The sequence below is a fragment of the Hemitrygon akajei genome, chromosome 2 (genome assembly GCF_048418815.1).
Source record: "Hemitrygon akajei chromosome 2, sHemAka1.3, whole genome shotgun sequence".
NCBI classification, from domain to species: domain Eukaryota; kingdom Metazoa; phylum Chordata; class Chondrichthyes; order Myliobatiformes; family Dasyatidae; genus Hemitrygon; species Hemitrygon akajei.
In genome coordinates, this window is record NC_133125.1 from 119,888,364 (window position 1) to 119,914,645 (window position 26,282).

Here is a 26,282-nt window from a genome sequence, read left to right on the forward strand (position 1 = left end):
AGAGAAAGAGAACTGAAGCAGCTGGCTTGAAATATTACTGTGTCTTTTGATGGTCTTAGGAAGAGGCTGTCAAATGTTGGGTGTGCTGTAAAAGCTATGCTATTACACTTTGATAAGGTCTAAATTGCAGATGCGGCCTTTGTCGTGGCAATAGTTACCTATATCAAGTAGTGATAAGCCAATGCTTTTATGATAAGAAATTGCTGCACTTTGTGAACACCACCCTTTCTCTCTTCAAAGATGATTCACCTGCCTTTATTGTCAAAGTGTGACACTGTTGCATTCACTGTTCTTTTGAATGAAAACTGACCGATTAAATTAGAATGCTACTTTGATGTTTTTTTTTTATTTTGCTGCACTTTCAGATAATTACATTTTTTTATTTGCTATACTTGTTTATTTCAAAAAAAGATTGTAGGCTGCAGATTGCAACAAAGTAGTTTAGAAGAAGTATGGCTACCTGCAAATGTCGCTCTGTATTGCCAGCACCACCTTGTCCAATTATTTTCAACATATCATCTGCAGCATTAGTGTTCCTAACACACTCGACAATTGCTATACTACCGTTCCATCCCTCGACCATATTTTTGGAAATTTGATTATCTGGCTGTCCTCTTCCTACCTGCATATGGGCAGAGGCTGCAGAACAAGGCTCCAGAAGTAAGGACAATGAAGAGGTGGTCATGGGAGGCAGAGGAACATCTCTGGGACTGCTTCAAGTCAGTGGACAGGACCGTGTTCAGGGATTAATTAGAGGATCTGATCAAATACACCATGGTTGTCACGGACTTCATAAAATCAGTCGTGGATGAGTGTGTCCACAGGAAATATTTAGAGTCCAGATCAGTAGCAGTCAGGTCTGATGACCAATTAAAATACAAGAGTTCCTGAAATGATCTTTGGAAAGCCATCTCGCATGTAAAGTGGAAATTCCAGACCATACCTGAATCACAGAAGGATGCTCAATAGTTATGGCAGTACTTGAATGCTATCTCTCCCTTCCAAGTAAAACCAAAAAACATAAGTAACAACGAGATGAGCTCAATGACTTGTATGCTTGCTTTCACTGACCAAGTATGGAGGCATCCCTGTGAATTTGGTCTCTAGGGCTAACAAGAGAGCATATTTCAGGTAAGCAAACTCACAGAAAGCACCTGCTCCAGAGTGGCTCAGTACTGAAGACCTGCACTAATCAATCGGCTGGAGTATAGACTGATATCTTTTATCTTTTGCTTTGGCAGGTTGAAGTACCTACTTGCTTCAAGCAGGCTTCAGTTATAGCGTTGCCCAAGAATCTAGTAACCTGCCTCAATGACTATCATCCAAAAGTACTTATATCCACTGTGATGAAGTGCTTTGAGAGGTTGGTGATAGAAGATATCAACTCCTGCCTGAGGAGCAACTTGGTTACATTCCATTTTGCCTACTTTTGCAAAGGTTAACAACAGCAGCCATTTTATTGCCTCTTCACTCAACCCTGAAACATTTGGATAGTGAAAATGCATACATCAGGATGCTCTTCATTGACTACAGTTCTGTATTCAATACTATCATCTACTTTAAACTAAACAATAAGCTCCAATACAAGGGCCTCAATACACCTTCGGGAAACTGGCTCCTTGATATCCTCATTTGCAGACCCCAGTCAGCTCAGATTGGCAACAAAATTTCCTCCAGACTCCCTCAACACAGGTGCACCACAAGGCTGTGCATTTAGCCCCCTGCTCTGCTCATATTATACTAATGACTATAAGGCTAAGAACAGCTCCAATGTCAATTTTAAGTTTTCTGACAACACCACTGTTGCTGGCCATATCAAAGACAGTGACAAATCAGCATGTAGGAGGGAGATAGAAAATCTGGTTGAATGGTGCCACAATAGCAACCTCTCACTCATTGTCAGCAAAGCCAAAGAGCTGATTATTGACTGCAGTAGGAAGAAGTTGAAAGTCCATGAGCCAGTCATCATCAGGGTGAAGAGGACGAGCAACTTTAAATGTCTTTGTGCTATCATTTTAGAGGATTGATTCAGGGTCCAGCACGTATGTGTTATTACTAAGAAGGTATGGCTGCGTCTCTACTTTCTTAGAAATGTTCAAAGATATGGCATGTCAACTTTGATAAACTTCTATAGATATGCAGTGGAGAGTATACTGACTGGCTGCATCATGGCCTGGTATGGGAACACCAATGCCCTTGAATGGAAAATCCTACAAAAAGTAGTGGCTATGGCCCAGTGCATCACAGGTAAAACCTTCCCTATCATTGAACACATCTACGCAGAGCGTTGTTGTAGGAAAGGCGCATCCTTCATCAAAAACCACCACCATCCAGGCCATACTCCTTCTCGCTGTTGCCATCAGGAAGGAGGTACAGGAGCCTTGGGTCCCACACCACCAGGTTCAACAACAGTTATTATCCTTCAACCATAAGGCTTTTGAATCAGAGGGGATAACTTCACTCACCCTAACACTGATCCTACAACCTATGGACTCACTTCCAAGGACCCTTCAACTTATGTTCTAAATATTTATAGTCTGTTTGTTTGTTTGTTTATTTATTTATTCGTTTGTTTGTTTATTTTGTTTGTCTTTTGTATTTGCATAGTTTGCAGTCTTTTTCACATTGGTTGTTAATCTGAATTTATGTGTATATTTTCATTGTTTCTACTTGTTTCTTTGAATGCCCACAAGAAAATGAATCTTAGGGTAGTATATGGTGACATATAAAGTATGTCCTTTGATAATAAATTTAGTTTGATCTTTGAACGAGTAGTACAAGATTTATTTTTTCTGCATGTTTCCATATCCATTCTCCCTCAGTTTATTTATCCTGAGGCATTCTTTGTGCTCTAAAAGACCTAAAATTCAACTTCAGTCACTTTTCCTATGTAAAAGCCAAGTATCAGAACCTGAAATGCAATGAGTCAAAGGTGCAATTGTCTATTACCAAAACGAAAGCCTGCATGCCTCATTAGTACAGATACTGTAGATCAGGAGACTGCCACAGCCACACCTCTGAGAAGCTGGAAGCAATTAATATAACCAGATGTCCAGTCTGGTTTGATATCATTGTGTAATGGGGCAGCACTGAAACCAACTCATGGAAGATTAGGTCTTTTTCCAATTTTATGAGTTATCCTGAATTGGGTCACACAATGCTCCATCAAATGATAAATGTATTGAAGATGACTTACTTTGATGTGCAGTCAGGAGAAACAGGAGAGTGACTGAAACCCTGTAGGACAAAAGATCTTTGCTAACTTCTTTCTAGTGTTCTTCCAATCACCATGCCCCCTATCCTAAATTCTCTACTCCATCTCAATCATTTCCCTTGCACTCCTGATCTCCCCAAATAAACACAGAAATAGAAGTTATGACAAATATGAATTATGAGGGATAAGAAACAATCTGTGAATTTTACCTTGTGTTATCACCCAGAGTCAAGATCTCCCCTATAGATCACTGTGACGCTGACATTACATAAGTACAAAGTTTGGAGAGGAAGTGCAAAATTGTAAACAGACTCTGAGGTTAAAACAGCAAGTCATTTCCAATGGAGGTTTTTTCCTGTTTATGTCTGCTGTAGTGCATTAAATTTAAGCTATGTTTACACTGTAAAAGCTGCATGAGTGAAAAGCTGAAACACTTATCAAGCACTTAGTGTCAATATTGCAACTGCGATAGCTCTTTAATTCACACAGAGAGCACGGCCATGAGCTCCAAATTTTCACTTTTACATTCGGGTTCAACTATATTAATGAAGTAATTGCTCACGGAAATACAAATCAGGCCGGTATTAATTGTACAGTGACAACATTAATTAAAATCACCTTACACTAAGCTCAAGCCTCAGTGTCTCTTTGCAGCGTCACCTTGTACTTAAGTTCTTTAGCTATATTTGAACATGGCAATTCTTTCTTTAAGCTCTCTCTTAATCCTCTGTGTGTTGCTGTTTCTCTACTTCTCCTCTCACTACGATATCTAGTGAGGGGAACTTTACAATGGCATCAAACACTTATTTCAAATGTTTCAGATGTTGGAAAATTCCACTTTTATTAAAAGCAGGTGAACACCTGTTTATTTTGATTCATAAGAAATAATTGGTTATTAACTGCGGAGAAAATCAGACTTTATGGAAGAGGAAATTTTATGCTTGAGCCTATCATTAAGTCTGTAAGTTGTAAAGTTCTTTGGTCTCTGCTGGTGATTGTGCTGATGGTTAGATCCAGGACTGATCCTGCCAACTACAGTATATTTCCTTAAATTAGCGCAAGCTTAGATCTACAGGGATTTATTCTAGGTTATCAGCCTGAGCTGAATCTAATTAGAGGGACTTTTATCTGCTAGTGGAGTTGTTGTAGGCCTCACTGAACTGAGAATACTTTTCTCAGTACACTATTTTTAGAGATATGGTGTTATCTTTCAAAGAAGTAAGGAGGCTGAGTTTTATCATTTCTGATTGTTTTATTCATTTATTCCAACTCATCAAGTGGCTGTTCATCACAGCCATAACAGAACAATAGGCACCCGCCAAAGATGAAGGAGTATGAACAAATACTATCTAATGAACAATTACCCACAATATCAATTTAATTTGATATTATGATTTCCATAGGATATACACAGAACATTTCCCCCATACTCCAAGCTAATTCAATTTCAATCATCCTGCAATACTTGCAAAGATGCATATTTCTCAAATACACTATAGATCTCTAAATTCTGGTAGAGTATCCGAACCTCCAGTTGAGTCAGAAGAAGTCAATTCCTCTGTCTGCTCCTCTGTATTGGAAAGCTCTGACCCTCCCAAAATACTTTGCCACAGCAGCTCCTTGGTACAACTTCCAGATGATGCACTTCAAGGACCCACGGCAATCAAATGATCCACGTATATGTTTGATCTAGTTGGTGCGATATGATTTGTCCATTCCACAGAATGATCAGATGTGACTGCTGGGGATTGTTGGACATGAGACATCCATTAAGGATTATGTGAACGCAGCCATTAAAACAAATGAGCACCAGTCTTCAAATAAAAACCTGCAAACAATGTAATACTTGAAAAAGGATCTGTTGCTTTTGTGGTGTATCTGACAAATAAACTCTCCTTGGGCTTCCAGACTAGTACATGGTACCAATTTTAACTAAACCTAAGGCCATTGCAAATTCCATATTCTGCAACTGCTGACTTCTCAGGGTAACCCAAACATCAACAATCAAACTGGGGAAAGCGTCAATGATGTGACTAGAGTGGAAGTGAAATGAGAAGCTGGGAGGTGATAGATAGAAAAGTTGAAGTGCTGAAGAAGAAAAAAATCTGATAGGAGGCAGAATGAGCCATAGGAAAAACAGAAGGAGGAGATACACCAGGGGAAAGTGATGGGTGGGTTGACCTCTGCTTTACTGGGGAAATCTGGATGGCCAGCAGACAAATGCAAGACACGTCTACCTTAGACAATGGCATCACCAAGACTTTACAGGCTCCACAAGATCAACAAGGAGGGAGGCCAATCATCAGTGAGATAGATTTTCCAACTTACTATCTAGTTAAGCATTTAATGACCATGCTGTCTCCCTTTGTAGAAGGCTCTGAGCATCATATCACCAATTTGAATGACTTTGTAAAAACGAGAACCAACATTCAGCTGACCCTGGAGGACATTATGGTCAGTTAATGGTCACTGAAATTGTATTTAATCACCTGCTGTTATATTCATACTTCAAAAATATAAAACCTCAATGTATTTTTAATATTCTCCAGAGGGTGTCTAAAAGTGAGATTCCTCCAAAATGCTGTGTGTTGCTCCAAATAAAGGTATTATACTATACTCCTTGGGTATTTGGGTGGAGATGCGTCTCTACGGAAGGAGGCATAAGGCACTCCCTCCCTCCGCTAGCCCTCAGGTCACTCCTTGGGCAAGGTGTAGCACCTGCTTAACCCCCGGTGATGTCACATGAAGCCATGAGAGAAGGTGGAGGATGGTTGTATGAGCAGCTGGTGCATACCACAAGTCCAGGTTCCGTGACCACTGACGCCAGGTAGATAATCTCTGAGGAGTATTGATAATGAATGGGATCACCCATATTGTAAAGGCACTGTCCATAAGAAGACAATGGCAAACCAGTTCCGCAGGAAAATTTGCCATATTCGTAGGATCATGATTGCCTACGTCACATGACACAGCACATAATGATGATGATAATAATACTGAACTTCTACTGCTTTGGTCTTCCTGTGGTTCATTCATTTTACATGGATAATCTGTCCATTCACAGAATTATCTAGTTATACCACATGGTCTAAATTTCTCTTTAACCACAACAGGAAATCACAAGAGAAGAAACTCTAGAGCATATATGTCAAACTCAAGGCCCGCGGGCCAAATCCAGCCCGCGGTGGAATTATCTTTGGCCCGCGAGATAATATCTAATTACTATTAAAGCTGGCCCCAGTAATCGAAGCGCCTATGGCGTATGATATGGCTAATGCTGAGTTTATTCAGGTACCAGGTTTTCAGGGTTTTTAGTGTTTATTCGGCAGTCTTACTTGGCAGTCTTCTTCATAAGAAACAGAATTTGTAAAGTGAAACACTTTGTAGTTATAGCAGAGACTGAGACACATGAGAGCAGGCTGAAAAAACGGAGGCAACAAAAGCTGCGTTAGCACGCGTCCGACTGATCCGGCCCGCATGAAGCTGCATTTTGCTCAATCCGGCCCGTGACCTAAAATGAGTTTGACACCCCTGCTCTAGAGCTATGAATTTTTGCCTTGGTGTTGCTTAATTTGTAATTATTTGTTCTCAGATTTAGATTTCAGGTTGGGAATGATATTATGTAAAGGTTATCTCAATTTCCTCACCACGAGTACCTCTACAGTATGCTGTCAATTGTGGATTTTACTACAATCCGTAACTGATCATGAATCAAAGTACATTGATCAGTGCTGCTTCTCTCTATTCTCTCAATTCTTTCATTGAAAGTGTGAACACCTCTCTCAGATTACCTCTGGTAATCCATGGGGGGAAAGAAAGAATAAAATGGTGTAGATATTACATAAATTATACCATTTTGTTCCATAAAATTCTCAAATTTATGGAATAACTTTGATTATCTATTTCTAACACATAAGGCAATGCATGAACACTGAAACTTTGTGCAAGCTTTTTGATTACAGCATTTAACATGAAAGCAGTCATTGGATATATGTGCATCCAGTTCAGATGAGTGTTAATTATCACCAGGAATATCCTCCCAAGGATAGGTCCAGCATAATCACAAAGCAGTCTGTGCCACAGCTATTCAAGCAACTCCCTAGTGACCAGAGGCAGATATAAACAAGAAAAAACCTGTAGATGCTGGAAATCAAAGCAACACCCACAAAATGCTGAAGGAACTCAGCAGGCTAGGCAGCATCTATGGAAACGAGTAAACAATCAATGTTTCAGGCTGTGACCCTTCATCAGCATTGGAGAAAATAGATGAAGGGTCAAAGCTAGAAGGTAGGGAAAGGGGAAGAAGAAATACAAGGTAGTTGGTGATAGGTGAAACTGAGAGAGGGGGAAGGGTGAAGTAAAGAGCTGGGAAATTGATTGGTGGAAGGTAAAAAAGGCTGGAAAAGGGGGAATCTGATAGGAGAGGATAGAAGACCATGGAAGAAAGGGAAAGGGGAAGAGCACCAGAGGGAGGTGATGGGTGGCAAGGAGATATGGTGAGAGAGGGAATTGGGAATGAGGAATGGTGAAGGGGGTGGGGTGCATTACTGGAAATTCAAGAAATCTATGTTCATGTCATCAGGTTAGAGGCTACTCAGATGTAATATAAGGTCACACACAAAATGCTGGTGGAACACAGCAGGCCAGGCAGCATCTATAGGGAGAAGTGCTGTCGACGTTTCAGGCTGAGACCCTTCGTCAGGACGTCAACAGCACTTCTCCCTATAGATGCTGCCTGGCCTGCTGTGATCCACCAGCATTTTGTGTGTGTTGTTTGAATTTCCAGCATCTGCAGATTTCCTGGTGTTTGTAATATAAGGTGCTGCTCCTCCAGCCCAAGTGTAGCCTCATTGACACTCAACCTGAGTGAGGCAAATATATTTCTACTTCCTTGACACCTCCCTTGCATATAAACACAAGCATCCTCTGTCCTTTGGGATATGAGAAGCAACTTTGTTGAAGGCATAATTTTCTTATGGGAGTAGCAAGACAAGGTCAAACAAAGGTTTCCATCCAAAAAAAAAGCATTTAGTTTATTTGGTCATTTCAACAGCTACTCCCAAACCCAGACCATCAATTACCAAGGAAGACAAAAACAGTGGGTGCATGACAGGTCCCAAGCTGCAGTTTCCCTTAAAAGATATTCAACATCTTGATTGGTAAATATATCACCATTCTTCTGTGTTGCTTGGCTAAATCACAGAACTAAAAACATCAGCATCTCAATGGCAATAACAAATTAGGAATTAAATCTGGCCTTGCTGCCCAGAATCACTAAAATGAATAAATTGAATTGACTAATACTGAGGGTAAATTAACTTTTTTTTCTCTGTCCAGCTTCTGCAAAGGTCAGTTCATTTCATGATTCAGCTGTATTTTGTATTGAGGATCATAGAAGCTGAAGTAATTACAATTCTCTTGATGGCATCATGCTGCTAGTACCATCATGTGTTCTGCAGATTGAGTGATGGGAGCTTTTAAAATTTCGCAATTGTTTCAAGTCAAATTTTCCAATGTGGTGTCAACCTATCAGAACTGAGTTAATCACAAGATCCCCATACACGATCACTTTTCAATTATCCTCAAGTGATATCCTGATGTAATGTAGAGGCATTTATGAGTTCTACATCTCTTAACGCACCTTCCCTTGGCACAAAACCAAACCTTGCCAAGTTGGGCTGCTTTATCGGATACACTGACACCTTATGGCCTGGCTGTTGGCTCCTGAACCTGGATATATAACTTCACTCAGCTCAACTCTGTACTGATTCCACAACCTATGGACTCATTTTCAAGGCCTCTACAACTTAGAATCTCGGTAGTTTGTTTTGCTTATTTATTTATTATTTTATTTCAAAAACATATTTTTCTCAGCTCAAGCTGGTAAAGCCTGAGGTGTGAGCATAGCCAAACAGGTTAATTTTATAATCGCTAGGAACTTTCGGACTATTCAGAGTATTGTGGCTTTCTGAAGATTTACATGGATATTGTTCTGAAGCCCTAATTGTTTAATGTGACAGTGTAGTACTTTGGGATGATACCAGTTGTAGATATTACTATCAGGACAATGTTATACCTTGTTCATCTTCCAAAGTCTTTCAAGTTCCTCTTTTAATTCAGCGTATTACTGGTGTTATTCACTTAATGATTTCTGTAAGTTATGTTTGTTTGTGAATGGCTATATCTATTTAGTAAATTGTTCTTACTTGGTTATCCTGTATTATTATATCTGGACGGTTATTATGGACTGTGCTATATGTAATAGTGGATCAGTCATAATATAACTTGTAGGTTCTGACTCTCAAACTGGACAACGCATGTATTTATAGTAAGGCATCATGATTTTTTAAACAAATTTGTATTTTAAAGCTAGATTTTGATAAATGATTTTTGCCACCTGATTATGACTGTGAAAGTAATCAGATTGTGTTAAACTGCTACAGGATCCTGTAATGTATTGGATTGTTTCTGTTTTTCTTGGGATTTTCTACTTCCATTGTCTTGAACATGGTGGTCTTTTATATTTTTGATAATGTTTATGTTAACACAATGGTACTGGAATATTATTATTATTATTTTGTATTTTAAGACATTGGCTTTGCGTATTATTTGTGGTCTTTTTCATTAATTATATTGTAGCGATGTACTACATACAGAGCTAAAAACAACGACATGTAGTCGGTAAGTCGTTTCGAGACTAGTTTATTCAAACTTTGTGGCACTGGCTTTTAATCCCTAATTCCCGCCCTCTCTGGGAGGAAATGATGTCAGAGGTGCATTATCGAAGTCTCTCCCCGCGCGCGGGCTATTTGTGAGCCGGTTCACCTGCGCAGAAAGTAGGTCACCACAATATTTTATTTGTTTGTTCTGTTGTAAATGACTGAAAGAAAATGAATCTCAGAGTGGTATATATATGGTGACATATATGTAGTTTGATGATAATTTTACTTCAAATTTTGAACTTTGAACTTCAAGTTTTGTCATACGGTTTCAGTAAGAGGTGACAATTCAAAGACATTGCAGGATTTTTCAAAATAAATTTTATAGCTTTCCTTGTGAGAATGGTTCATAAATGATTTTCTGTTCACTCATATGTAAAAAAGTTTTAATATAAAATATAGCTAAAATAAAATATCTAAAAACGTATACAGCTTTGGGTGTTATTTGTTCCCAGTCTGCCAGTGTTATCAAGAATAGAAACACTTACCCAGATTCCTCTGCAGTTTGTATTCTTTTTGTCATATTGATCCATTTCATCAAGCTAAGCATTTCTCTTTCTCGGCTCTTTCTTTCTCCTTCTCAGCTGCTTCCAGCTGCTTTAACTTAATTGCATGTTCCAACCTTAATTTCTCCAACTCTAACTGAGCTGTCCCACTAGCTGGTACCTTTTCAGGGATATTTTCCAATACCTCAACTGCAAACACATTCTTCCCAATATAATACTGAGTTATTGCCCTTCGCACCTCCCGCTTTTTCATTGACAACCTCACCTCTGCGAGGTTTAATCCCTTCACCATTTTTATCAAGTCTGATTTGGTGGCCGCCTCTAGCGCCTCTAGAGTCGGGGTTTCTATAAATTCATCCACGTCCATCTTTGCTGGTTTCCCGTCTGGCTACCCGCGTAACCAGATCCAAGTTTGGACTTACAAGCCCGATTTACTGGCCTCCCAATTTGGTGTCAAATCCCGAGACGAGAACCCCAATTATTACATACCCCGTAACTGGGTCACTTACCAGCAAAGATAGAGAGGTCCGTTGAAGTCTGATGGTACTATTTTTAACAGTATTTATTGATAAAAATACACAAAAATAATATCAATGCAAACATACAGATAATATACGTCGTCAATACTAAATCTAAAAAGCGCGGGTATAATAATAATCAATAATAAATAGCTCTATCATTGTCTAGGGGATAATGTATTGTCCGATGGAAATATAAAAGTCACTTTAGTTCATTCAAGCTGCAGGTTGGAGTCAAGAGAGAGAGTGTAAAACTTGCCCATTCCTTTTATGATGTCAATCCTTTGAGAGTCGTTGGGGCTGATTTCTCCTTTGTGTTAGCTAAAGCCATTCTTCTGTGGTAAGGCCCACCAATTCTGAGGCAAATGGAAAAGGACGCACGTGGGCTTTCCACCGGCTTTCGCTATTACACTGTTACAGGAGTTCTAGCGTTTCTTCTGGTGCATCCAGGGGCTGTTCCCCAGACCCTCTTTTATCCTGACTCACAGGGTCTCAGATGTCAATCAGGGTGGAATGATGCCATCCCCCAACCAGCCCACGTTGCCTGAGGGCTTCCACGAAGTACAGTACTCAATACACAATTCCGTCTCCAAAAGACAATGACCTTTTCCGTGGCTTTGTATCGCTGAGAGCCAGGACATTCCAAACGTCTCTCTCTCATTTCCTGGGTCTCCTGACCTGACTTAATAGCGATCTTGCGATTCTCAAAAAGGAGGGGAGGCACAGGCGTAACAATAGAAAGAAAAAATCAATCCGCCAAGTCAAATCCACTTAAAAAAAATTGGAAGGAAACCATATTAATTAACTCAAATCAAATGATAGTAGCGGGCGAATGAACCCCACCTTTTCTCAAAATCAAATTGAAGATCGAAAGTTTGACTTCTGATTTTCTCCAAACTAAGGCATATCCTTATTAATTTTCTGTAAATAAGGTGATCTTTGCTGCCATTCAAGCAGGTGACCTTCTGAAATTCAAAGTTCAAGGCAAATTTATTACCAAAGTACATGTAAGTCACCATATACAACCCTAAGATTTGTCTTCTTGCTGATATACACAATATATCCAAGAAACTGAGTAGAATCAATAAAAAAAACACACCCAACAGTATAGACAAACAACCAATATCCAAAAGCCAACCAACTGTGCCAATACAGAAGAAAAAAAGTAAAATAGATATGCAATAAATAATGAGAACATGAGGTGAAGTGTCCTTGAAAGTGAGTCTATAGTTTGTAGGAATAGTTTTGTGATTGGACGGTGAAGTCGAGTGAAGTTATCCCCACTGATTCAAGAACCTGATGGTTAAAGGGTAATAACTGTTCGTGAACCTGGTGGTGTGGGTCCTGAGGCTCCTTTACTTTCATCCTGATGGCTGCAGTGAGAAGAGGACAAGGTCTGGATGGGGCGGGGGGGGGGGGGGGTGGTATTTTGATGATGGTTGCTGCTTTCTTGCGACACTACTCCGTGTAGTTGTGCTCAATGGTGGGTAGGGCTTTACCTGTGATGGACTGTGCTATATCCCTTATGTTTTGTTTCATTAAAGGACATGGGTGTTTCAATAAAAATCTCCATGCAACCAGTCAATATATCCTCAACCATATATCTATAGAAGTTTGTCAAAGTTTTAGATGTCATGCTGAATCTTTGCAAACATCCAAGGAAGTAGAGACACTGCCATGCTTTCTTCATAATGGCCCTTATGATCTAGGCCTAGGACAGATCCTCTGAAATGATAACACCGAGGCATTCAAAGCCACTGACCCTCTCCAATTCCTTCTCTGATCCTCTAGTGAGGATTGGACCACGGACCTCCAGCTTCCTCCTCCTGAAGTCAATAATCAGCTCCTTGGTCTTGCTGACATTGAATGAGATTTTGTTGTTGTGGTACCACTCAGCCAAATTGTTAATTTTAATCCTATATGCTGATTGATCACCATCTTTGTCTCAGTTGAAAACAGATGACAGTCCATATTTGATTCGGACAAAATGTCACCATGTAAAAACAAACCCATGGAGTAAATGTCCAAATATATTTACCACATATGATGTCAGAAGAGACAACTGACTTCAAATTTTGAAAAGGAATTTTGAAGCTAATACTTTTTCAAGCAAGGCTTGTATTCCCCAGACTGGGTAGTGTGTTAGTATGTTGGTGACATCATTGGACATTGTGAATTTGATGCAACACGCCAAAATTAGCCAGTGAGAATCCAGTTGCACAGAGCACTTGTAATTAAGCAATAAAGTTATCCACCTCTAAATTATATTGTTGAATGGAATCCTTGCTGATTGTTATCTCAACTCAACCTGAACTGATCACAGAACACAACCTATAGACTCAGTCAAGGACTATATCACTCATGTTCTCGGTATTATTTATTTACTTAATTCTTATTGTATTTGCAACTTTGCAAATTGATTGCTTGCTAGTCTTTGTGTGTAGTTTTTCATTGATTCTATTGTAATTCTTTGTTCTAATGTGGATGGCTGGAATAAAGTGAATCTCAGGGCAGCATTTGGTGACTTATACATACTTGGATAATAAATTTACTTTCTAACTTTGAACTTTGGAGAAGAGGTGAAGCCTCACAATGTATCCTGCTAGTGAGGGGCAAGAGGAAATAGATGCATTTAATTAGAGGAACATCTCTGTAACAACTCTTGGAAACTGCTGCCCTCTAGGCATCAAGTGCAGTCCAATCTTTGTGGACATGATACCCTTCCCTAAATTTTATTTCCTCAGGAAATTCTTAGGCTGCTACTGGTAATATTTGCAAGAAGTCAGTACATCAAACACTCGGCTGCTAACACTGGGTGACTAAGTCTCTCTCCTTAAATTCATCATCTTTTCATTTGGTAGAAAGCAGGTGCATGACATTTTGTCAGCATGCGCTGGCTTTGCATTTGTACAACATCTGATTGACTGCATCCGTATCACCCAGACAGAGAGCTCCAGGCACGAGGTGGATTTTAATCATTAATGTAACACAGACGTTACAACTTGAGCTATTGCCAGTCTGCTGCTCTCTCTGTCTACCAAAAGGCCAAGGTATTTTTCCCTGGAAAGGTAGGCTGCCACCTGTGATATACTTTCGCAGAGCATTAATGTGCTGTAGAATGGTTCTGATATCTAATTTCACTGAAGGCAAGCTCCTATACAGTTCCTTCATCCTTCACAATTTACAGGTTGATGCTCAAGGAAGACGCCACAAACGGAGAAGACTCAGACTTCGAGGAATATAGCTCAACTCTCTGCAAGTGCAGAGAGAATGTTGGTACCTGAAGAACAGTTACCACACGGCTCAACCAGAACATGTGCACTCCCTACTTAAAGAGGAAAATGAGAAAGGTGCAGGACATGTGTATTCCAAAAATGAAGAAATATTCAAATGACAAAATAGTACAACTGTGGCTGACAAGGGAAGTCAAAGTTAATGAAAAAAAATAAAAGAAACGGCATACAACAAAGCAAAAGTTAGTGAGAGGACAGAGGATTGGGAAGTTTTTAAAAAGCTACAGAGAGCAACTAAAAGAATCATTAGAAGGGAAGAGATGACATATGAAAGCAAGCTAGCAAATAATAACAAAGTGGATCGTAAAAGTTTTTTCAAGTACGTAAAAAATAGAGAGATGAGAGTGGATATAGGACCGCTAGAAAATAAGGCAAGAGAAATAATAACAGTGGACATGGAGATGGCAGATGAACTAAAAGAATATTTTGCATCAGTCTTCACTAGAAGTGTGCCAGATGTTATAGTGTGTGAAAGAAGAGATGAGGATGGAGTTACTATTACAAGGGAGAATGTGCTCAAAAAGCTGAAAGACCTAAAAATACATAAGTCACCCGACCAGATGCATTGCACCCTAGGGTTCTGAAAGAGGTAGTGTTAGAGATTGTGGCAACATTAGCAATTATCTTCCAAAAATCAATGGACTCTGGCAAGGTGCCAGAGGACTAGGAAATTGCAAATGTCCCTCCATTCTTTAAGAAAGGAGGAAGGCAGCAGAAAGGAAATTATAGACCAGTTAGCCTGACCTGAATGGTTGGGAAGATGTTAGAGCCAATTGTTGAGGACAAGGTGATGGAGTACTTGGTGACACAGGACAAGACAGGACAAAGTCAGCATGGTTTCCTTTAGGGAAAATCCCGCCTGATAAACTTTCTAGTATTCTTTGAGGAAATTACAAGTAGGATAGATAAAGAGCATATAGTGGATGTTGTATATTTGGACTTTTAGAAGGCCTTTGACAATGTGCCACATATGAGGCTGCTTACCAAGTTAAGAGCTTGTGGTATTACGGGAAAGTTTAGAGCATTGGCTGATTGGAAGAAGGCAGCAAGTGGGAATAAAAGGATCCTTGTCTGATTGGTGGCCAGTGAGTAGTGGATTTCTGCAGGGGTCGGTGTTGGGAGCAGTTCTTTTTATGCTGTATATAAATGAATTAAATGATGAAATAGATGGCTTCATTGCCAAGTTTGCAGATGATACGAAGATTGGTGAAGAGGCAGGTAGTGTTGAGGAAACAGGTAGGATGTAGAAGGACTTTGACAGATTAGGAGAATGGGCAAAAAAATGGCAAATGAAATACAATGTTGGAAAATGCGTGGTCATGCATTTTGGTAATAGAAATAATTGTGCAGACTATTTTGTAAGTGGAGAGAAAATCAAAAATCTGAATGCAAAGGGACTTGGGAGTTCTTATGCAGAACATTCTAAAGGTTAACTTGCAGGTTGAGTCTGTGATCAGGAAGGCAAATGCATTATTAGCATTCATTTCAAGAGGTCTAGAATACAAGCACAGGGATGCAATGTTGAGGCTTTATAAGGCACTGGTGAACAGTTTTTGGCTCCTCATCTTAGAAGAAATGTGCTGGCATTGGAGATGGTCTAGAGGGGGTTCACAAGGATGATTCCAGGAATGAAAGTGTTATCATACCAGGAACATTTGATGGCTCTGGGTCTGTACTTGCTGGAATTTGAAAGGATAAGGGGAAATCTCATTGAAACCTTTTGAATGTTGAAAGCCCTACACAGAGTAGATGTGGAAAGGTTGTTTCCCATGGTGGGAGAGTCTTAGACAAGAGGGCACAGCCTCAGGATAGAGGGGTGCTAATTCAAAACAAAGATTCAGAGAAATTCCTTTAGCCAGAGGCTGGTGAATTTGTGGAATTTGTTGCTACTCGCAGCTGTGGAGGCCAGATTTTTTTGGTGTATTTAAGGCAGAGATTGTTAGGTTCTTGATCAGACATGGCATCAAAGGTTATGAGGAGAAGGCCAGGAAATGAGATTGAGGAGGGGGAACAAACCCATGATTAAATGGCAGAGCAGATTCTATGAGCTAAATAGCCTAATTCTGCTTCTCTGGCTGATGGTCTTAAAGCCTGGAACACTAGCTTTAAGTCTGGAGACAGAACACCTCTCAGAGCAGCCAGGAGGAACCTCATCTTGGGCATCAAGAGGATAAAGATTTCAGAAGAAAACACCTTTTCGATAATGATCTCTGGTGAATGTTATTGGGTATCAAGGGCAATAGTGACTCTGCAAAGAAAAACTGCATTGATTGTTCAAGTGACCCCCTCCCTTGCCAATGCTCTAAACAAATGTTAAGCATGCTTTGAGACATGTAACACAATGGCAGCCATGAAAGCTATTCCCCCTTCCAGGTAAGCAGCCACTGCAGCAGATTTGAGAGGGACTCTGCGGAGAGCCAACTCCCATCAGGCTGCTGGGCCAGATAACATCCCAGGCTGAGTACTCAGAGTATGCACACCAGTTCACTGATGTCTTCACAGACATCTTCAACACTTCACTCATCCAGGCCGCTGTTCCCTCATGCTTCAAATCAGTCATCATCATCCCTGTACAAAAGAACTCTACACTTTCAGAACTAAACAACTACCACACGGTGGCACTGAAGCTAATCAGCATGAGGTGCTTTAAATAATTGGAATGGTACACATCAAAGGCTCTATTCCTGCTACAGTGGACATTCTCCAATTTGCTTACCAACAGATCTGCTCTACCACAGATACCATAACATCTGTCATGCACCTGGATTGACAGACCAAGAAAACAAGGGCACTTATATCAGAATGCTGCTTCTGGATATCATTTCGGCATTCAATGTTATTGTCCCATAAACCTTTGTAAACAAACTCTGACTCCTCGATCTAAACACACAATGTATCTGAACATTGGCCTTCCTAACCAACAGACTTCAGATGGTGAGGATACACAACTACTCCTCCATTCCTATCACTCTTAACGCAGCGGCTCCCCAGGGCTGTGTGCTGAGCCCATTACGGTACACTCTGCTTACCAATGGCTGCACGGCCAAATACCTGAGTAATCCTATAGTCAAGTTTGCCGGTGTCAGAACAGTGGCGCGGGGGGGAACATTACCAAGGACGATGAGATTGTTTACAGAGATGAGGTGAAAGAACTCAAGGCCTGGTGCCAGGCAAATCAGTATCAGAATCAGGTTTATTAACACTGGCATGTATCGTGAAATTTGTTAACTTAGCAGCAGCAGTTCAATGCAATACAAAATAAAGAAGAATAAAACTAAAATGAATAAGCAAACAAACAAATAAATAAATAGTACATATATATAGATTGAATAGATTAAACAGTGCAAAAAACGGAAATAATATATATTGAAAATGTGAGGTAGTGTTCAGGGGTTCAATATCCATTTAGGAATCAGATGGCAGAGGGGAAAACGCTGTTCCTGAATCGCTGAGTGTGTGCCTTTAGGCTTCTGTATCTCCTACCTGATGGTAACAGTGAGAAAAGGGCATGCCCTGGGTGCTGGGGTACCTAATAATGGACGCTGCCTTTCTGAGACACTGCTCCTTGAAGATGTCCTGGGTACTTTGTAGGCTAGTAGCCAAGAAGGAGCCGACCCACTGCAGCTTCTTTCCATCCTGTGTAGTAGCTCTCCCCCATACCAGACACGATGTAGCCTGTCAGAATGCTCTCTACAAAACATCTATAGAAATTTTTGACTGTTTTTGTTGACTTACCAAATCTCTTCAAACTCCTAATGAAGGATAGTTGCTGTTTTGCCATCTTTATAGCTGCATCGATATGTTGGGACCAGGTTAGATCCTCAGAGATCTTGACACCCAGAAACTTGAAACTGCTCACTCTCTCCACTTCTGATCCCTCTATGAGGATTGGTATGTGTTCCTTTGTCTTACCCATCCTGAAGTCCATAATCAGCTCTTTCGTTTAATTGATGTTGAGTGGCAGGTGGTTGCTGTAACACCACTCCACTAGTTGGCATATCTCACTCCTGTACGCCCTCTCATCTCCATCTGAGATTCTATCGACAATGGTTGTATGATCAGGAAATTTATAGATGGGATTTGAGCTACGCCTAGCCACACAGTCATGGGTATAGAGAGAGCAGAGCTGTGGGCTAAGCACACAACACTGAGGTGCATCAGTGTTGATCATCAGCGATGAGGAGATGTTATCACCAATCCACACAGATTGTGGTTTTCCAGTTAGGAAGTCGAGGATCCAATTGTAGAGTGAAGTACAGATTCTGTAACTTGTGGTACTGATGGTATTAAATGCTGAGCTATAGTCGATGAATAGCATCCAGAAATAAGTGTTTGTATTGTCCAGGTAGTCTAAGACTATGTGAAGAACTATTGCATTTGTGACAGCCATTGGCCTATTGCAGCATTAGGCAAATTGCAATGGGAGCAGGTCCTTGCTGAGGTAGGAGTTCAGTCTAGTCATGACCAACCTGTCAAAGCATTTCATCACTGTAGATGTGAGTGGTACTGGGCGATAGTCTTTAATAATTTCTTCTTCAATGTCAACAAGACAAAGGAAATGGTTATCGACCTCAGGAGAACTCGCACCACTCACACCTGTCCTTACATCCCTGGCACAGCAATGGAAACTGTGAACAATTCCAAACTCCTGGACCCAACACATCTCGCACAACCTCTCATGGACCCAGAACACAGTCGACACAGTCATAAAAGCTTGCCAATACTTCTGCTTTTTGAGGAGCCTGAAGAGAGTTGGACTCTGCACATCACTGCTCACAGATGTGTAGTAGAAAGCAACCTGACATGCTGTATCACTGCATGGAAACTGCACTGTGGCAGACAGGAAGGCTCTGCAACAGGTAGTCAAAACTGCCTAAAGCATCACCGGCACAGTCTACCTATCATCAAGGGCATATGCACAAAAAGGTTCCAGAAAAAGGCCAGCAAAACCATAAAGGAACCCACTCACCCTGCTCAGGACTGTTTGTCCCACTCCCATCAGGTATCCATGGCCGAACTATCAACTTGAAAACAGTTACTTTCCTCAAGCAGTTCAGCTGATCAATAGCTCCACCCACTAACCCAACCCTCCACACCCTCCAGCCCCTCGTGCTTATAATTTGCTGTTAGTCTCCGTATGTATAGATACTCCTGTAATCAGTCTACCTACAGTATATAAGCTATCCGAAGATTCAAAGTACATTTATTTTCACAGAACGTATAAATTACACATCTTGAAATTTGTCTGCTTACAGGCAGCCACAAAGCTAGAAACTTGACTACCCAATTCAAAACAAAAGTCCAAAAAACACTGCAGAGGAAGAGAGGAAAAATAAGAAACACGTTGTGCATCAATAGAAGCAAGCCAGCAGCATTCTGAACAAGACTGTCCCAGATCTGCTCCGGAGCAGTGGAGTAGGCCCCAACCAAGCCTTAGTCCCCAGTGTTCACACCAATGGGGGAGGAACGCACAGCAGCTGGCTCAGCTCACAGCCTCGGCACCGCTGAGAAAAGAATGAACTTGGCAGGACAGCGAGTGAATATTAGCCCAACCCTCGCCTCCATGCCCGACACTCAGGATTTCAGTCTATCTGGGGCATTGTTTAAATTGTCCAAGCACCGAGTGGTGCCATGTTCTAGGACAAAGATCCCGGTGCAGCGACACACCCAGGCCACATGCAGCCCGAAGCCGTTCTAGATCTCACCAAATCGGTTCAGGGCTTGGAGCAATCGAACCGCACACCCAGGTTAGGTGGATTGGCACTGCAACTCTTTCACATCCACTCCTCTCCAAATCACTCACTCCATCTCTGTCAGCGATTCAAACTTCAGCTACTTCTCCAGCAGCTTGAAAACGTTGCACCTGGGAATACCCCAGCACACCAGCTTGTCAATCAAACCAGCCTTGCCACTGCCTGATTTCACCCTGTCTGCGATGATAGTTCACCACAAATGGCTTCATTAAAGATGCTATAAGGTAATGTTTATAGTTGATTCTCTTGCCTTTTGATTTACCAGCAAACTGTTGCACATCTTCGGTAGTGCCACCTTAAACCCAAAACCCCCAAAATCCTGTGTATTTATATGTTCTGTGTTTTTTTTTTATTACTGTGTTCTTTAACTGATTGTGTATTTTTATTGTTGCATTGGATCCAGAGTAACCCAGCCAATCACACAGGCAGAACCTTAGTCCGCAGCTGCAGAACAACAGGTGCAGGAGAAGGAGGGAATAAAGGAAGGGAGGATGCCAAGGACCCCTCTCTAATGATAGAAGAGACTGACTGACTACTTTTATGCAGCAGTCTTCCAATGGCCTCAAGTTGACCTGACCATAGAAGGTCTGACCAGCAGGGAACAGCAAAGGCAATGATGAAAAAAGATTGTGAGATGATAAACAAGAGAGGACAATCAGTTTGTACACCACAAAGCACTTCTGTTCTTCTTGGGCAGTTCTTCAGTACTTCTAAGGCAACACGAGTGAATCTGCAGATGCTGGAAATAAATAAAAACTCCTGATGAAGGGTTTCGGCCCGAAACGTCGTCACTACCTCCTCCCATAGATGCTGTCTGGCCTGCTGAGTTCTGCCAGCATTTTGTGTTTTTTCTTCAGTACTTCTCATGTTCTGTTGACGGGCAGACTTCTGAAACCCTATTAATTCTTTGAAAATCCAAAAGGCACTGGGAGCGTGTCTAAAATCAGATGTGATTGAATTAAGATGAGACAAAGAAGGGATGGAGAGTGATCTGAGCATTTCATTTTCCATAAATATCAGTGTTCATTTTTAGGCTATCAGATTAAAATTCTCATTCTCAATTCTCTGAAATAATTCTTCTAAGTAATCTTTAACTTTGAATAGTTGGTATCAGATGTACTGTAGTTTTAATAACTCCCCACATGTATGTCTTGCCCTTGAGCTACACTCTACAAGTGGAAAAATGCTGAGTGTCTGCACTTGACCATGAGCATCCTACTACCTGATGGATTCCCTGCAGTTATCTTAGCTGAATAATAAGTGAACATCAAGTTCTGGCTGCTGATAAACAAATAATGTGAATGTAAAGCATAGGTGAGGAATGTAATTACTGGGGAATGGAAATTGATTAGGGTTTTACCGAACTTGACAGTGTGTGTGGATTAGTATTTCTTATTGCAACATTATCTCCCCATCCCCATGCTTGGAATTAATAGCCTTTGCATCCTTTTTCCCCGGCCACATCTATCTTTTTAGAAGGATTTCTAAGCTCATCCTGCAAGAGGACCTTTCACATCCCCTCCATCTCTTTGACTGTGACATCCAGATTTGCATCTGAAACCGAAGCATTCCAGTCCAAGCTGGTTAATTATCATTGATGCAAGCAATCATGAAACAGGGGCTGGTGGGAAGTGCTCTCAAGCAATAAACACTGTGCTTAGTGGTGAACAGATGTGATGTTATGATAATTAGGTGGAGAAACTGTTTCTGTGTACATCATTTATTGTGTCTATCAGACACGGGTAGGTCACATAGCAATGAGAACATGTCCTGTTCTCATTGCTACCATCAGAAAGGTGGTGCAGAAGTCTGAAGGCACGCACTCAATGATTCAGGAACAGCTTTTTCCTCTCTGCCATCTGATTTCCAAATGGACATTGAACTCATGAACACTACCTCACTACTATTCTTATTTTTATTTTTGCACTACTCTACTGTCGCAAGGGTCCTTACAAAAAATCTTTCCTACCAAATGCAATAGGCATGCATGACTGTTCATCTCTGTATGACAGGAGAACGCACATCATAGTATAATAGTCTCTGTTCTATTATTTTGTACATTATTATTGTGCAGGACTGCACATTGGTAAATTATTGTTGTGTATATTATTATGTAGTTTATATATACTTACTGTAATTCATTCACCAGTTGATGACGTAGTGGCATCTGCGCAGGGCTTTGGGGCGAGAGTTCGAATCCGGCCGGCTCCCTTGGTTGCTCTCCATCCGTACCTGGGTTGAGTTTTGGGCTAGCAACTCCACCTTGTAAAACAAAGTCCTGGAGAGGGCTGGGCTCTGCCAGGTTTCAGATGCCCAAGACACGCCGTATGATGAGCAATCACCAAAAAAAGATCGGTGCAAAAAGCTTGTCGTGACGGTGCCCCGACAACTCCACCAGGCATTAAGGGCGCGCGCGCGCACACACACACACACACACACACACACACACACACACACACACACACACACACACACACACACACACACACACACACACACACACACACACACACACACACACACACACAGAGTAATTCATGGTTTTTTCTCTTTTATTATGTATTTTATTGCATTGTTGCCGCAAAGGCAACAAATTTCACACAAATGCTGGTGAAATTAAACCTGAATTAACCATATCTGCATTACCAAACAACTACACACTTGACTTATTTACTGCAGGAGGAAGCCCATTGGATTATTGCAATTTCCCAGCAGAACAATCCCTTCAATTTCATTCCCTCATTTACTTTTCTTGTAAAACTTTTGCTATTCTCTCACATACAATGAACGGTCTCAACCCAAAGTTTTCATTCTTGATTCCAGTCCTTGAATGCTGCCTGACCTGCTGAGGTCTTCCAGCATAGAGTGTTCCTCTGGATTTCCAGAATCTGCAGAATCTCTTGTGTTTGTGATTGAGCTCATTCTCTTACTTGCACATCATCTTTGCCCTTGCATTCTTTGTCATAGTAAACAGCCTATTAACCCACCAGCAGATAATAAACTAGAGCAACAGCATGGTCACGTGGAGAATGTATGCAACTCCATTCAGTCAGAAAACGAGAGATGAGTGGACATGATTTAAATACACTGCACTGATATATAAGAAGGTGGCAGAGTATTCTCATCAATGAAAGCAATGTTCTTTATCTACCTTTGTCTACTTATCCAAGTTCTTTCTTTCCTTCTACAATTTCATCTGTTATAAAGAAAAGACATTGAAATTCTTCATGAAAATACTGCCAGACTTGTAACAGTAGAATAGTTGGCTCATACTTGCTGAGTTTTCTGTCAATTAATGTATATCCAAATGATGTTTTATATTTCAGATCATTGGAGATTGTTAATGATTATATGATCAGCACTAGTCATCTTTGGGAGTCCAAAACATCAAGAGGCAAAACAAGAGTAGCATTCTCCAGGTACTTCCACCGAAGTCACATATGTGCTATGTATTTCCTGCATCTGTGCAATGCTGTACTACAAAGGGTGTTTCAGATGATAGGAGTTAAATAAACAAGGTAATGGATAATTTGTCTCTTTTACTCAAGTTGTTAGATTGAAAGAATTCAAGAATTTATCGTTGCAGTCAAGACAAAATAAAGAACTACATTGAAAAAGATTATCAGCAAAACTGTAACTTACTAACAAACATAATGAGTGACTCAATAAAAATACATGAAATATATATTTTTTGGAGCCACCATGGGTGGTTCCAGTTTGATTTTCTTGCATGAATTGAAATTAAGACCTCATGAAAAAGAAAGTGATAAAAGTTGTGACAAGTGATAGTAAAGATGCTTATTTCATATTTGCTATTCAGAGAAATGGTAATGTACAGGCAGTCCTCGGGTTACGTACGAGATCCGTTCTGTTCCTGAGTCCATCTTTAAGTCGGATTTGTACGGAAGTCGGAACAAGTACATCCGTATTATTTAGCGTCAGTTAGTCAAACGTTTGTCTTAGTATATAGTATATATTTTACCTTTCTATGCATATAAAACACTTAAGAAATGTATGTATTCCAATAATTAAACCACTGCCTTGCTTGGTAATAATTGTAGCTTTCACTGGGGCAGTGCCTTTCACATGCTCCATTATTCTCACTTTATCCGTTACCCTTTAAAATTGTTCCAATCGTTTACCGACTGTAGCCTAACAATTTTCCAATGACCGATGGTGTTTCACCTCTTGCCAAATGCTTTATTATTTCCACTTTATTTTCAATCGTGATCGCTTCCCATCAATGGAACAGAAACACTGTAGGTGACGAGTCCTGAGCTTTGCCGGCTCCCGAGGTCCGCTGGGTCCTAAGGACCACTGCATTGAGACAGGCTAAATGGGATTGTGCTGGGTTTGGGTATTTGATCATCCACAATATTCCGCATGGGAATTAAAACTGGTGGTGGCAGTGTTTTTTTTTTACGAGGTCGAGTTGCGAGCTTGACATCAACCCATCACGGATGGTACGGGAGTCATTGGATCAACATCAACCTGGCACGGGAGCGGTCTATCACTGGATTGAACTCGGGAAATTCCATTCTCCAGCTCCCGCTGATCTCACTGCGCCACCAGCCGACCGGAACGTGGGGGGGGGGGGGGGGAGGGCGGGTGGGGTCAGGGTGAATCTTACTCAGAAAAATTTAAGCCAATACCAAGAAAAATACCAATTTAAACACTCAACACAGTGTCAACGGTAATTACTTAAAATGGTGGACGGTGTCACGATCCAACTTAAAATGGCGGATGGCGTTCTCCTTTCTCGGTTCGTAAGTACGAGTTGACCGTAAGTCGGATGTTCGTAACTCGGGGACCGTCTGTATTATAGTCAACATAAGAGAATACTGAGAAGGATTGAAGCTGTTCATGTTGGAGATGATGAAATCAGGATTAATCAAGAAATGAATTTTGAAATTTTTACATTGTATTAACAAGGCAATAACTGAAAATCAACATATCATACCATGAAAGCAAATTAAAATCAATGTTAACATTTTAGATCTATGACCACTTGTCAGAATATTGACCTGGGTCATGACTCGAATTTCAATTGTGGTTGCCAGTTCACAGACATTGAATACTTCTGAGATTTTCTGTTTTCATTGCACATTTCCAGCAGCCACATTGTTTTCTATGTTAAAAATCAAATTGTTAATTGATTAAGGTCAGGAATTCATTTAAGAAGTAAACTACAAAATTGTATGCATCATTATAGCTATGTATAATGGAAAGTAACTATTAGCGCATAAGATGACTAAGGATTTTCATATTAAAGGATTTCAGTGAGCTGGTTCCATCTGCAAGATCTGGAAATAGTGCAGGACTGCTTTCCTTCCTTATCCTGTATCCAGGATAGGAACAAGCCAGGAGTCCTACATTTTTTGGTCATTATTATTCCTCTAGTCATCCAAAAGTAAAGCATGAACAACCAAGTGAACACAAACCAAATACGAGGTGAGAGTAGATCAATAGGAGTCACTGCCCTTCAGGTCAGTAACCTCGCATTGGCTTTGGCTCCTTTTTTTCATGTTGTGCTCAAAGTGTAACCAGGAAGAGCAATATCAAAATTATATCAACAGAGTCTTACATTCTAAGCCAGGAGTGTGAATACTGGGATAAGTTTGACTCTGATGACAATTTAGAGAAAAATAAGATAGACCATAAGATATAGTAGCAGAAACAGGCCATTCAGCCCATCAAGTCCAATCTGCCTTTCAATCATGGGCTGATCCAATTCTTCCAGTCATCCCCACTCCCCTGCTTTCACCCCCATATCCTTTGATGCCACGGCTAATCAAGAACCTATCTATCTCTGCCATAAGTACACCCAATGACTTGGTTTCCACAGCCGCTTGTGGCAACAAATTCCACAGATTTACCACCCTCTGACTAAAGTATTTTCTCTGCATCTCAGTTCTAAAAGGAGGTCCTTCAATCCTGAAGTCGTGCCCTCTTGTCCTAGAATCACTTACCATGGGAAATAACTCTGCCATATCTAATCTGTTCAGGCCTTTTAACATTCAGAATGTTTCTATGAGATCCCCCCTCGTTCTCCTGATCTCCAGAGAATACAGCCTAAGAGCTGCCAGACGTTCCTCATACAATAAACTTTTCATTCCTGGAATCATTCTCATTCATCTTCTCTGAACCCTCTCCAATGTCACTATATTCTTTCTAAAATAAGGAGCCCAAAACTGCACACAATACTCCAAGTGTGGTCTCATGAGTGCCTTATAGAAATTCAACATCGTATCCCTGCTCTTATGTTCTATACCTCTAGAA